General features: G+C 35.3%; 1 long non-coding RNA gene across 1 annotated transcript in view; it reads right to left on the reverse strand.

Moving 5' to 3' along the window:
• Nucleotides 1–14,320, reverse strand: part of LOC138707981 (uncharacterized) — a 152,100-nt gene extending 137,780 nt beyond the window's left edge. The window contains exon 1 of the long non-coding RNA XR_011334515.1: nucleotides 14,076–14,320. This is a non-coding gene — a long non-coding RNA (uncharacterized lncRNA). The remainder of the gene's footprint in view (nucleotides 1–14,075) is intronic.
• Nucleotides 14,321–14,596: the final 276 nt, after the last annotated feature.

Here is a 14,596-nt window from a genome sequence, read left to right on the forward strand (position 1 = left end):
GAAGAAGCAACCTCAACTAAGTAATTCTCCTGTTTTTTTTTTACTTGGTTATTTAACGACACTGTATCAACTACTAGATGTTTTAGCATAGATAGGATTGATGATCGAACCTGAGCCCAAGTGCAACTCCAGATTGCCAGGGAAGTGCCTTAGCCGACTGAGCTACACCAGTGGCAATTCTCCTTTTCTATGAGGATGATACGATAGCATACCAAGCTCCTGGGGGAGAAGATTTCGAAAGGTGAAATGGTGAAATCCAAGACGTATGCATTAGATATTTATTGGTGTCAGTGAAAGAAGCACATGCACTATTTCTAGAGAACAGTGATCATTTTATGCGTGTGAGTTTTTTCTAAATTTGCAGAACTACATTTTGCTTATGTGAGTCTACAGTGTGACATTCCCCACAATGTATGTACCTGCATAATACAAGAAAACAAATTTCTTCTCAAAGCTTTGCACAAGAAGCATGTATCTTTTGAGATTGAGTTTCACAAGTTTATAGCTCAAGCGGTATGTGATCAGGATAGAAGTGAATGTATGCAATTAGACTGTGAGAAGTACCCACATATGTGAAATAGACATAACAGGCAAACATGCTAATTAATAATGTGAGTGAAATCCGTGGACAATAAGTGGTGGAAGAGCCCAAACTGAGGGGAAAGAAGGTTCTGTCATTGATTTGCATAGAACAGCTGCTTGATCATCTTCCCCATTTCCTGAACCACGTGTATGTGAAAAGACAGCAATCACAAACATTTAAATGTTCTCGAGAAAATGTTGACAATAATGAAGCCATTAATACAAATTTACTTTTCTGAAAACTATACCTGCACGGAACAAGACGAGATACAGGCTGCCCAATTGAACAATTGTCAGATCTCAATTTTTACAGCTGTTGCTTGGTTTAAAAGGGAGTGTGATAGTGAGAGTCAAACACAGTCCGTTGCTCTTGTTTCTGATTATCTGGCACATAAGTATACTGTTGACATTTGCATAAGAACAATTTTTTTCAGAAATGATTCAAATTCTTCCCAACCTAAAACAAGTCAACATTTTTTTCTGATGGGGCTGCAAGCCATTTCAAGCAGAAGTTTACCTTAACCTATATGATGTACTTGTCTGAAATATTTGGATTTCCTGTAGAATGGCACTTCTTTGAAATGTTATGTTGTATTTAATGATGCTCGCAACTGCAGAGGTTATATCACCGTCACCAGATGTGCCAGAATTTTGTCCCGCAGGAGTTCTTTTACATGCCAGTAAATCAACTGACTTTAAGCACACTTAAATGCCATTGAGCTGGCCCGGGATCGAACCCGCAACCTTGGGGATTGAAGGCCAATGCTATACCAACTCGACACTTCTTTGAATCGTATCACAGGAAAGGGGCAGTAGATTCTATTGGAGGGCATGTAAAAAGGATAGCATGGTTGGCTGCAAAATCTGGAAATATACAATACAAAACTCTAAAGAATTTGTCCAAGTTGTGAGCAAAAATTGGTAGTATTAATATCCACGAAGTGTTTCAAGCTGATATAGAAGCTGCAAAAAAGTTTCTGGATAAAAGGTGGGCACACATTTCACCTGTACCAAGAATTCAGAAAGTTCATTATGCAAGAGTGTTAGCTTTAAACACAATAGTGTGTTCCATGTGTTGAGTCAATAAGAAAGGTCCACAAATTCAACAGGATAATGTAAAAAATTACGTGTGAAATAGTCATGTATTTTACTTTTTGATGAGCTTCCTGCTAATGGATTTCTGCAGTATATAATGGTGTAATGGACGTGTGTGTGTTGTTTTATCTCAGTGACAGAGTGAAGGCCAAGATGTAGTTTCATATACTTAACTTACAGGTCAAAGCAGCATTGTGAAGTGCATTTCTGTGACTGATAAGCTTGTACGTGTTACAAGTGTAAGAACATCTGAAGCGCAACAGATAGAAGAGGAAAAGTAACTGATTGTGAGTTGTGATTCCCATGGGCACAATTATCAAAATTTTCTATGCACTGGTTCTTCAAGCAATGATTTATAATTTCAATTCTATATTTTCTGATATTAGATGTATAACATTACTTACTTACTGGCTTTTAAGGAACCCGGAGGTTCATTGCCGCCCTCACATAAGCCCACCATTGGTCCCTATCCTGAGCAAGATTAATCCAGTCTCTATCATCATATCCCACCTCCCTCAAATCCATTTTAATATTATCTTCCCATCTACGTCTCGGCCTTCCCAAAGATCTTTTTCCCTCCGACCTTCCAACTAACACTCTATATGCATTTCTGGATTCGCCCATACGTGCTACATGTCCTGCCCATCTCAAATGTCTGGATTTAATGTTCCTAATTATGTCAGGTGAAGAATACAATGCGTGCAGTTCTGTATTGTGTAACTTTCTCCATTCTCCTGTAACTTCATCCCTCTTAGACCCAAATATTTTCTTAAGCACCTTATTCTCAAACACCCTTAACCTAAGTTCCTCTCTCAAAGTGAGAGTCCAAGTTTCACAACCATAAAGAACAACAGGTAATAGAACTGTTCTATAAATTCTAACTTTCAGATTTTTTGACAGCAGACTGGATGATAAAAGCTTCTCAACTGAATAATAACAGGCATTTCCCATATTTATTCTGTGTTTCATTTCCTCCAGAGTCTCATTTATATTTGTTACTGTTGCTTCCAGATATTTGAATTTTTCTAGCTCTTCGAAAGATAAATTTCCAATTTTTATATTTCCATTTCGTACAATATTCTCGTCACGAGACAATCATATACTTTGTCTTTTCAGGATTTACTTCCAAACCTATCTCTTCACTTGCTTCAAATAAAATTCCCTTGTTTTCCCTAATTGTTTTGGATTTTCTCCTAACACATTCACGTCATCCGCATAGACAAGCAGCTGATGTACCCCGTTCAATTCCAAACCCTCTCTGTTATCCAGATGTATAACATTAAATTTATAATTTACAATAATTTCTGGGTTCCATTTCACAGGTAGCATATTGAATATACATTTTGTATTTTCTTAAAATATATTATACTAGGCATTTGCACTTAGCTATTACTTTATTTCTTTAGGAACACAGCAAAATAATAATCACCAGTATAAAATTCAGAAATGTCAGTACATAACACACTACTTTTTTCACCATAACTCATTTAATATTAAGTATAAGTGAATTTGGTTTTTTGTACATGAAAGCTAAAACCCTCTCCAACTGGATTTTTTGAAAACAATTTTCGAGCTGAACTTTTAGAGAAATTGAGAAAGAACATGGTCAAGTATAAAACGAGTTTGCATTTATGTCATACTTAAGGAAAATACTACATTCAATATAGGACACAAATTTTGTTTCTGAAATGCATTTTCTAAAGTAACAACCTCCAATAGTTTCTTTTTTTACACCGTATGGTCAAATTTAATTTATTAAATGTATCATATATTTTAAACAAGATTTTTTATAGAAAACTGTATTCTGAATGTCAGTATGTAACACATAGAATCCATCTATATTTAAGGATCACATATTCACTTTCCATACCAACTTTCAGTACTACAGCATACTCTTTCTTCATATTTCGAGTCTTTTCATTAACATTCAAACTTACTGATACAAATTGACATGTACATACCAAATGCACAGCTGATGAAAGACTGAGATGAAATTGAGTTACATAACATTTCATTAGGACATTTTCGGCAAAGGATTAGGTACTACTGGATTTTCTCCTTTAGTTGTCGTAACTTTAATCACACCTTCTTTGAGGAAGATAAAGAATGACTATGCAATTTAGGAATAGGTTGGGCATTTTTCCATCTTGCATCCAACATTGCCAATAAAGAATTCACATCTTCTGCTGAACAAAAGAGAACTTGAACACTGTATCACTTCTTTGGCACATTCATACAAACTTTGGATATTGTGGCCTGGCGAGCATATCCTTAACAAAGAAATTCACAACTCTTTCTTCCGTGTCATTACTCATGCCTTTTCTTAACATTTCTTGAATATTTCTTCCTTTTTTTTTTTTTCAATATCAGTAAATTAGTCTAGCATTAATTTGTGTACAACTGCTGCCTTTTTCTTGACTTGCTGGCAAATTCTTCTTCACTTTACTTAGAGCCTTTCTAAAGATTAATTAGAACCTCTATAAGGGGTTAAACCAGGTTTGTCTGCTTTTATTTCTACGACTTTTTGACATTCTGCATCTATCTTCCATGCAATTTCAATTTCTTAACTTTTGCATCATTCTGTAATAATATTACTTATGTCCTTTCCCTTCACTGATTCTCCCCCCCTTCCCATCCCTTCATATTTGTCCTTATGTTTCAATTTTCATCTAAATTACCTCACCCTCTCTTTTGATGATATTGTCAATTCAGATCAAATACAATGAAAGAACAGCAAAACCTATAGATTTCAAGAGTAACTTCATGTCCAAATTATATTTTACTCATTAACAAAATAAAAACATACTAGCTCAATAGGTATAACAGGAGGAATAATTTAAAATTAATTAATAGGCTGTTAAGGAATATGATCCATAAATGTACTGCCATACCCACAACGCATTTTAGTACATTACTTCACAATTTATCGAGCAAAATGGGTCATTTCACAAGATAAGTGACATAAAGACAAAATTTTATATTTAATCGACAAAACTATTCTTTTGCATTAAAAAGTTCTGCAATACATTGACTTTATACAGCACAGCAGGGCCGCCGACAGGATTTATGGGTCCCTGAGCAATATTGTGGTCGGGCCCCGTTGAAAAAAAAAAGTTAAAAAGGACAAGTTACCAATTATTCTGGCCATAATAATTATTTGCAAAATAAATCAAAGATAACCCCATACATAGATAAGAATCTAAAAATATACACTTTTGTTACATTGAAAACTTTTAGCAAAACATCATATTAGCACAATATATTATATTCATCATGCTTCTTTTTCAGTAGGCCTATATAGTATGTTTCGTGACTAAACTTTCGTCTTTTCATTGTCGTTTGTTTCGTTTCGTTTTCATAAAACACTATTCTTAAACAGCTGTAATTTCCGATTTGCAGGCCAACAACAACTCTCCTTGACTTCAGTGATGCAAAATCATCAATTATATCATCAAAATTTAAAGAACTAGCAAGATCGCTCTCCAAACTAAGGAGGCCAAGATTACTCAGTCTTTCTTGACACATTGTTACTCTGAATACATTTTTATTTCCTTCATTTTGTTTGAAGTTGGTGTGAAATTGAGCGTTGCTAGTGAAGGTGCAGAAAATGAACCAACTCAACCTCGTCTGTTGAGGTTGTCAAAAATGAAGACAGTTCACACTTAGAAGCGAATACTGATGGCTGTGGCTTTCTAGAAAAAAAATCTGATAACAATAGTATTGAATCAGAACAAGCAAACAATAGTAAAAATGATATGTTAATATGTGCAAGTGAAACAAATTTACACACAGAGTTCCCAACTCTGAGTCATGGCAAATAACATGTGACCTTAGAAAACTAAAATGTGGCAGACAAATTGTCACTGAATGTGTTGTTAGAAAAAGTACCTCCAAACTGCCTAATAACCTTCTAAGTGACGGAACAAGAGCTTTTACAGTATTATTTTCAAAACTCAAGAATGACGAATGTGTTCCCAGAGACTGGCTAGTGTGGAGTGAAACAAATCAGTCACTGCACTATTTTCCCTGATTTGTTTCACTCCACACTAGCCAGTCTCTGGGAACACATTCTCCATCCTTGAGTTTTGAAAATACTGTAATACTGTTTTTGGAAAGGCTCTTGTTTTCGAACAACACATTCAATGACGCAATTTGTCTGCTACTTTTCAGTTTTCCAAGGTCGCTCAATTTCACACAAACGTCAAAGTTCTACTCCCTTTCTTAATATCTTCCAATTTTTCTGTCTCTCCTTGGGCCTCTCAGCTCCCAACTTGCTTCTACTTGTCCATTGTCCACTGGTAACACTAATGAACAGAATTTACTAGAAAAATGACAACGAAAAGACGAAAGTTTCGTCACGAAACGTACTATGTAGGCTCTGCTGAAAAGGAAACGTAATCCTCCGGCTTGGATTTGGGAGAGTCCACTAGCATATTGCAGTGCGCTGGCAGGAGTTGGTAGTTAAGAGGACAAGCCAATTGAAAGTGTTTGGTACAAGTGACTGGAACATATTTCAGACAAATCCCGGAGCCCTCAAGTGTCGTGTCGATGATTGTTAGCGTGGGAAACCGATATTCTATTATATAAAAGTTAAACATTTACATAATGAAGTGATAATTTGTATTAATTGTACTACTGTTGGTTAATATGTCAGATTCATGTAACAATGTTCTTACAAAATTTTATAGTACTGGTATGTATCTGTGAATAATTATTCGTGATAATAAAAAGTAATCAGACTCGCTTAATCTGACGGGCCCATATGCACTTGCCCCCTTTGCCCCCCTTCTCGGTGGCCCTGCAGCACGGTATAATTTCAATTTTGGCGTCATAATTTGTTTCTTCCCAACAAGCAAAGTTGACATGGCTGCTACAGAGGATTTCTGGTAAGATTATGTCATTTGATTTTAGGACGTAGTTATCAGAATATTAAATTCCATGAAGTTAGTGCTATATTACCTTTAAAAGTAATTGTTTCAGTGCCTCTATGTAGTAACATTGAGTGGAAATATAATCTATTAAAGTAGTTATCCACTGTTAAAAGAAATATTAGATTTCATAACATTTGTTACAAACAGTATCAATTTTATTTCATAATTAAAAAACTGTTTTTATTTTAAAATAAAACTCTGTTTATCTTACTTCCTCATGTAATCTACATAAATACTGGACATTCTGATTTTTCAAAACAATAATTTTATATAAATTCTGTGTAACAAACATTATATTCAATAGTAACAAACATTACATATCAATGTGGTAACATTTGTTACACAAAAAATAATAAGATAATCAGATGTAATACATGAAATTATTGATTAATGGCCTATGTTTGGCAGGCCTATATTTAAAATAAGGCGTGTTTTAGTGTATTTTCATGTCTGACAGGCCATATATGCATTTCAGAATGAAAAAAATTCCGAAATCTGCTGCTGAGAGAATGCGTGAGTATAGAGCTAGAATACACAGAGAAAAAACTCAAGAGAGACTAGAAAAGTATCGTAATATATTAAGAGGAAACTTAGGTAAAAGTCAAAATCAAAATCGAAAAAATCTGCCGAAAGAGAAGCCACTAGGCAGCGAGTAGAAGAATATCATGAAAGACAAAAAGCAAGATTTTTAAATTCATGTATTTCGAAAGACAGTCCTTCAAGAAGAAGTCCTTATAAGAGTGCAAATTCTTTTGAAAAGAATATAAAAAGAGCACAAAGAAACCTTCCAAGGAGTCCTCGACAACAAATAGCAGTAGTAAGAAAGCTTGCCGAATCATTCAATCTATTAGTACAGCTACCAAAACATTCCACATCTTCTACATTGTCTATTACTGCAGATACTATGCAAATGGTGAAGGATTTTTATGAATGTGACGATGTTTCCAGCCAACTCCCTGAAACAAAGATATTATAGTACGCGAGAATGGAAAGAAAGAATATATGCAAAAAAGGCTCCTTATGTATCATTTTCAAGAGCAGAATCCAAATGTAAAGACTGGTCTATCAAAATTTTGTGAAATGTGATCGAAACATGACAGGTTGGTCTCTGATAAGGATCAGATAATGTGCTACTGTCCTTACTGTGAAAATATGCAGTTAATGATTTCAGCAGCGCTCTAGAAAGGAGTGAAAAACCAAAAACCATCCAGGAGCTTCTAAAAGAAACAGTTTGTCAAACTAAAAATAAGAACTGTATGAAAAGAAGTTGCCAAAAATGTGGAGATATTGAATCCATGTTCATTACAAAAATTGATGATGACTGTGATGAGGTTCACACCAAGCAATGGAAAGGTGGACATCTGGTTCAAAAAGATATGTCTATAAATGAAATCTCCACTTCTTTCAAGAATCAGCTAACAACTATCCAATCACATATACAATAAAAGAAGACAATGAAGGGAACAGCAGAATCAAAAATCATCCAAGACAGCTGATTCTCCTAACAGATTTTGCTGAGAACTATGCAGCAAAATTTCAGAATGCAGTTATGGCAGCACAATGCACACACACATCAGCTGAAACATCAACAACAATCTATACTGCAGTTTGCTATTTCCGAAAATCTTCTACTGATGTCACAACAATATGTTTAGCAGTCATTAGTGATACACAGAACCATGGCACTGCTTAAGTTGCTGCTTTCAATGAAATCCTACTAAACTACTTACCTACATTAAAGCAGTCTCCTATAACTTCTGTGGACATTTTAAAAACCGAAAGGCAATATCATACTTGTGCACATTATCTAAAATTCTAGGATGTAATGTTGAGTGGAACTACGAGTCTTACCAATGGTAAGGGCCCACACGATGATGTTGGAGCTACCCTTAAGTGGAGTGTATGGAAGCAAGTTCTGTAAGGAAATGCTACCGTGCAAAATGCTGAGCAATTTTATGACTCACAAAATCTAACATTTACAATATACATTGTTTTCATGTCCCTGCTGGTAAAATTGACTCAATTGCTGCAAAATATGTAGAAGAATGGAAAAGTGCATTGCCAGTGATAGGAATCCAACAAGCCCAATGTGTGAAAATTGCTGCACAAAACACAGTTGGGCTCTTCTCAAATACTGGAGATGTTGAACAATTTAAGAAACATAAAATAAAAGAAACGCAGGAAGAAACAAGCAATCCTATAAAATCTACTCATTCCATTGAACATGCCATGAATTCAAAATTTTCAGAACTATCAGTTGGTGACTACTTATTGATTCATTACCCAAAACTGGACAATATAATGTCGGACACATAATCCTTCTCAATTGTGTGAGTAATGTGTAGTGTACAGTTCACGAGAAGAAGAGAAGAAAAGAACACTTACTTTGTGTAGCCAACAAATGACGATATAGATGAAATACACCCAGACCTGGTTTTAAGCACATTGCCTACAGTAAGTAAGTTAGGGGAAAATTTATTTTCAACACAAATTTTACTGTGCTAGTTGAGTAAGAAAGTTATTGTACTCTCAAAACTGATCTTTTTTTTTTTAAATTATCACTAGGATGTTCTTTACAAACTGTTCAATTCTGACTCTGTAACATTTGTTACACTGTTGTAACATTTGTTACTCTAAGTTTTTAATTATTTTCAAGTAACATACATCTCTAGAATTAAAAATGTTTATGTCATTTAGTTCTGCAATTTTCCTAGATTCAAGCTGTATTTTTTTTACCTGACATAAAACATTGTAAGAACAGAGAATCACAACAGTCTTCCACAACTTAAGAATCCATGTCCTTTGATGTAATGTTTGTTACATTTTTTCAAACTGTAAACCCAAGAACACGCGCCATCACATATTTTTGGTACTATATAATCTTCACATTATCCTCTATTACCAGGTATGTTCCAAAGCATTGCTCTGGTCTGTAGTTGACTGAAGAAAAATTTCAAGTGTTCAAGTCCATGTAAGAATGTAACGTTTGTTACATTGGAATGACCCAAGTTCTTGTTAAAATTTGTAAAACATATCTTTAACTGCATCTTTCTGAAGTCTGAAGAATATACACTAAATTGAACAACTATGAAAGTTTTTCTGCATTTTCTATGTGGCATTAAATGACAACATATCAAGACCATTTTGAAATTTATATTCTCATTTCTGGTGTTGAAAAATAGTGTTTTACGTAACTATAGTATTTATTATCATGTGGCATTAGCATGAATCGTCTACTGTGAGGACAAATTCAGAGCTGTTGACTGTACAAATTTTTCTTCTCACAATTACCCACATTCCATGGAGAAGTTATGCAAGCATGAAAAGAACATTATTGAAATAATTACCATTTTAATGTTCCCCATTAATTTAGCTTCAAATGGTATACAGCACAATACCATTAAAAAAAAATTATTATTTTCCTACTTGTGGGTCACTTCACATGAAATGACCCACATCAAAAACTGGAAAATAACAACTACCAAAAGAAATACAAAAATATACACAGCAATACAGAAGTGTAGGGTGTCCTAAGACAAGTTGGAACGATCAATAATAGGGAAATTTAAATAATGTTACAGATATCACAACTAATGTAACTTGGAGGTGGAACAAGCCAAATTGGACCAAAATTGTGATTGCTGCTGCTGCTGCTTATGACGACGATGATGATCTTAGGTGCTGTCGTGATGGATAGTGATGCAAAGGACTCAGTGGTGAGCTGTGCTATATAGGTATACTGACCTCCAACAGGGCATATTCCCAACCCACACCAGCTGACCACCATATAGGAATTATAAGTATGGACACTTCATGTCGGTACCTTTGATGTAGCATGACTGATTTCAATGACCTTCAAACCAGCTTGAGCATGAGATTCTGCTTTCTCCCTAGAGTTGGCGCTGACATCACACCAGCTACCAGTCGACACAGTGGAAATATAACACATACAATTAATACATCTAGGTACATTATGTACTGATGAAATAATAAATCCGTCATTATCTGTAATGTCTAGAGTCCCTTTACAATGAGAGTTGAGACGTTAACAGCATCACAATTAAAATATGTAATGATTTGATAGTGCTGAAAATGGAAAAACAAAACTCCTATAAGAAATAAAACCATGTGCCTATATATTGTATATAAATATTAAACGAATTTAATAGATAATTTTTAATGTATATTATTTTATAATATAATTTTATTATATATAAAAAACATAAAAATTATTACAGCTAGTTTATCACTGAGAAATAAGAAAAGATGTTAACTTGAATTTATTGGAAGCAAAGTCGTTAATGGATTATGCAACAAGGTAGGCGATGTTTGGATCCTGTGTCCCAACTCTTGTATTCAATTATTATCGAGGAACACTTGCGTGTGCCAGAGTAGCGCTATCAGCTAGTCGATGCTCGGTAACTTTCGGTGCTGGACCCCGGACTCATTTCACCGGCATTATCACCTTCATCTCATTCAGACGCTAAATAACCTAAGCTGTTGATAAAGCGTCGTAAAATAACCTACTACAAAAAAAAAACAGTCGAATGCCACTGTTATTCCATTTCAACACACTTGAGGTAGAAACATTTCAAGTAAAACTCAATTTAGGCCAGTGTCCGTGCCGTGGTCCTTAAAATTAAAGATATCAGACTTCAATTTAGGCTACCGGTACATTCATTCCCGATACTACTGTATACGACAATTTGCCGACATTTTCGGCGCATATGATTGCTGTACTCTGGATATCCACGGACTCTGGCATGTGCTGAATTACACTAACCTCTATCACTTGTAAGTGGAACTAAACACCAACGGAGCACATGAACACAGAAAAACTGAACAGAAAATTCGCTCAGTATCCATTCTATATAATTCCTATTTGCGGAGCTGACCAGCTGATTACACTAAGATTCGCTGAGTTTCCAGGTTTCGACCAGGCAATCCCACTGACTGGGGAATGATATGGTATGAAGACAATGATGTTGATACCTAATATGGAGTAACGGGAGAACCCAGAGAAAACGCAGCTCTAAGTAATTGTCCTACCACAAGTGTCACTAGATGAATTTTTTCAATGGACAGTCCCAGGCCTGATTGGGACTCGAATCAGGACCGCTTATGTGACAAGCAGGTCTAGAAAACTCTGACACTGTAGAAACTTTATGCTATGATATAAATCTTAATTGCAAAAAAAAAAAAAAAAAAAAAAATACACACACACATATATTCGTACATTTCTTGATGTTCGATTTTTCAGCAACTCCATGATTTTGGACTATGAAAGTTTGCGTGTAACAGTATTATGTATAATGGTATAAATATTAGGCCTACCATGTTTAAAAGCAAAACATTTTCATTCATATTATACATGTTGCATGGCTTACGTCATTCCCTCATACCACCTCTGATCAATTCTCAGTACTTCCTCACTCTCAAACACGTCTCATGTACTAATGAGCAGAGTCGCATACTATAGTCTCACACAGTACGCTAATGTAACAGTTTATGAAATATTCCCTATTCGTGTCTTAGGTCAATCTGCGATATCGTTCCACACCACACATGGGACTGACGTCTGATTTTTGTTTCTTTATTGGTTAAATGAGAGAATAGCTGACACTATGCCGAGGTATGGGAAAAGGTTAGTGGGTGGGTTGAGGGAATTATTTAAGTAATACAAGGCCGAGGAATGTGAAAATTATTTATCTCGAATAACAAGTAATATTGCAGAAAACGGTTACCGCGCATAGAATAAATATAAGAGATTACTAGGATTGTCTTGAGATTCTTCCTCTAGGCACGTGTATGACCCACCTGTTCGTCTTAAATATCGCAATTTCTTTCATACAAGAATTATAAGTAAACTAGGAGTAGGTCGAGGGAGAAAGTAGCTTACAGGTAATTCTGGTAACTACGGAAGTGAAAATATTTTAATTTATAAGGGATGTTTTGTGGCCATACAGTCGATCGTATATGCAAGGCATTCCAAAGCCTAATCTAAGCTAAGCTAAGCCAAGCCAATCTAATCTAACCTCTCACAGATTCATATATGCACGGCATATAAGTGGAGTACAAAGGTAATAGTTTGGCCATTGAACTTTTATTATACTTTTGGTTCAGGTAAAATATTTGGGTAAAATCGCATTAAACAGAACGTAGAAGCTCCGCCCACCACTCCTTCCACTTTTCCCCTACTAGCTCACCAGACACACTACGCGAGTGTTGTGTCGAATGCACATTTCATGTGAGTGGGGATAACTTCCCCTACTGGCGTTCTCTTTTTTGCGATTTATCCAGTATTAGTTTTTATTTATTGTAGACTGTATGGAAGATCCGAAATTTTGTATTGTGAATATTACAAGCACTGCAGTGTTCGCTTCTCATTGAATAGCTAACAAACAACTTTTTCGTGAGTCGTAGGCCTAGCAGTAAAAACCAAGTCACGCAGATAAATTTCAGTTTACGGTTTCCTTCCTTCCTCTCTACCCTCACCACTCCTACTTTGTGCACACAAAAACTGTTGGCACTAAAAAGTACCTTTTAGTGCATTTTCGTAAGCGTGATTATGCGCATTCAACAAAAATCTGCTCTTTTAAGATAAATTTTTGGCAAGTACACATTTCCCAACAGGCAACCACCAGCAATAATTAGAGAAATGGTTGACCTAGTAATGTTGATCAGCCATTTCCAAACAAGTCCTCCCCTCACATACCAATAAAATTCATAGGTACAATGGAAGTTGCAAAAACATAATGTAATAATATCTATGCACATTATTAAAAAAAATGTAAGTTTAAGTTGAACAGCAAAGTTGCGCGATAAGCAGTTTCAATAAATATCCTGAAGGATATGGTAAAAGTATTTCTAAACAATCAGCGAGTATAGTAAAATTACTCCAATAAAATCAGTATAATCCTAACCTCATAAATATATGTTCGCAGAAAACGATTCGCACATCAGGGCCTACTTCGCATAATGTACGCCTAATTATGGGGTGAGTAATGAAGTATACGACAAACATTGAATACAATAGCTATTATTACTGGTATTTTTAAAGCTTAAGTTAGATATAAAATATCTGCTATATCTCATGGCGTGCTAACCACACCCAATGTTGCAGGAACTATGCGAACTGCTATTGTTCCATGAAAAACGGTACTTTGCAAAATGCAATTGCTACTTACCGCCTTTTAGCTGAAACTATAAAATAAACAGTATAAATCAAATCCACACAATAGTTATATGCATAGTAACACAAGTAATTAGTAAATACAAAGCATTAATGCGATAAATGTTCGTTGAAACCGCACTACGTTATCAAAACTCGAAGAATACCCATGTGCAAAGAAAAAAAAGCCGCTCAAACTTACACAATCTTAAACACATATAAGAATATGGTATACACTAATTTAACATGTATTTCTTGAATAATCTACTTTACAATCAAGAAGTTAGCGATCTTACCTTATATTCAATAGTTTCAACAAGTACCGACCCAATCTGCACCGACAAACGAATCCTAACGTACTTTGAATCCAATATGGCGACAGCTATGATAGCTACAATTCACTATCACAGCAATTGATCACAAACGCCTCGACAACAAAGTGCGTTCTCAAATTAATGTTCAGTCTCTTACGATGGTTTGCTAGCCAAATAGAAGAATATTGGCGCGAAAGAGGCACGGTTTGATGAAACCAAGATCACATACAGTTGACGTGTCACGATGAAGCAGATATGACAATAGTCAAGCTAGAAATCAATATTCACAAGAATTGGCTACAAACAAAGTCGTACCCTTAGCGCGTTTCATATTTTCACCCAAACTGAAACAATAGTATATTGCGATTCAAGTGTGGTAAGTGCATTAAAAGAGAATCGAGGAAACAGTTTAAAAAAACGAGGCAAAGCTAAGTGTTTTCAAGTTCCGAGATTCTGTTACGCACTTAACGCATATGGTACTGTACATTATATTTTGAACGATC

The sequence above is a fragment of the Periplaneta americana genome, chromosome 10, assembly GCF_040183065.1.
Source record: "Periplaneta americana isolate PAMFEO1 chromosome 10, P.americana_PAMFEO1_priV1, whole genome shotgun sequence".
In the NCBI taxonomy this organism is placed as follows: Eukaryota; Metazoa; Arthropoda; class Insecta; order Blattodea; family Blattidae; genus Periplaneta; species Periplaneta americana.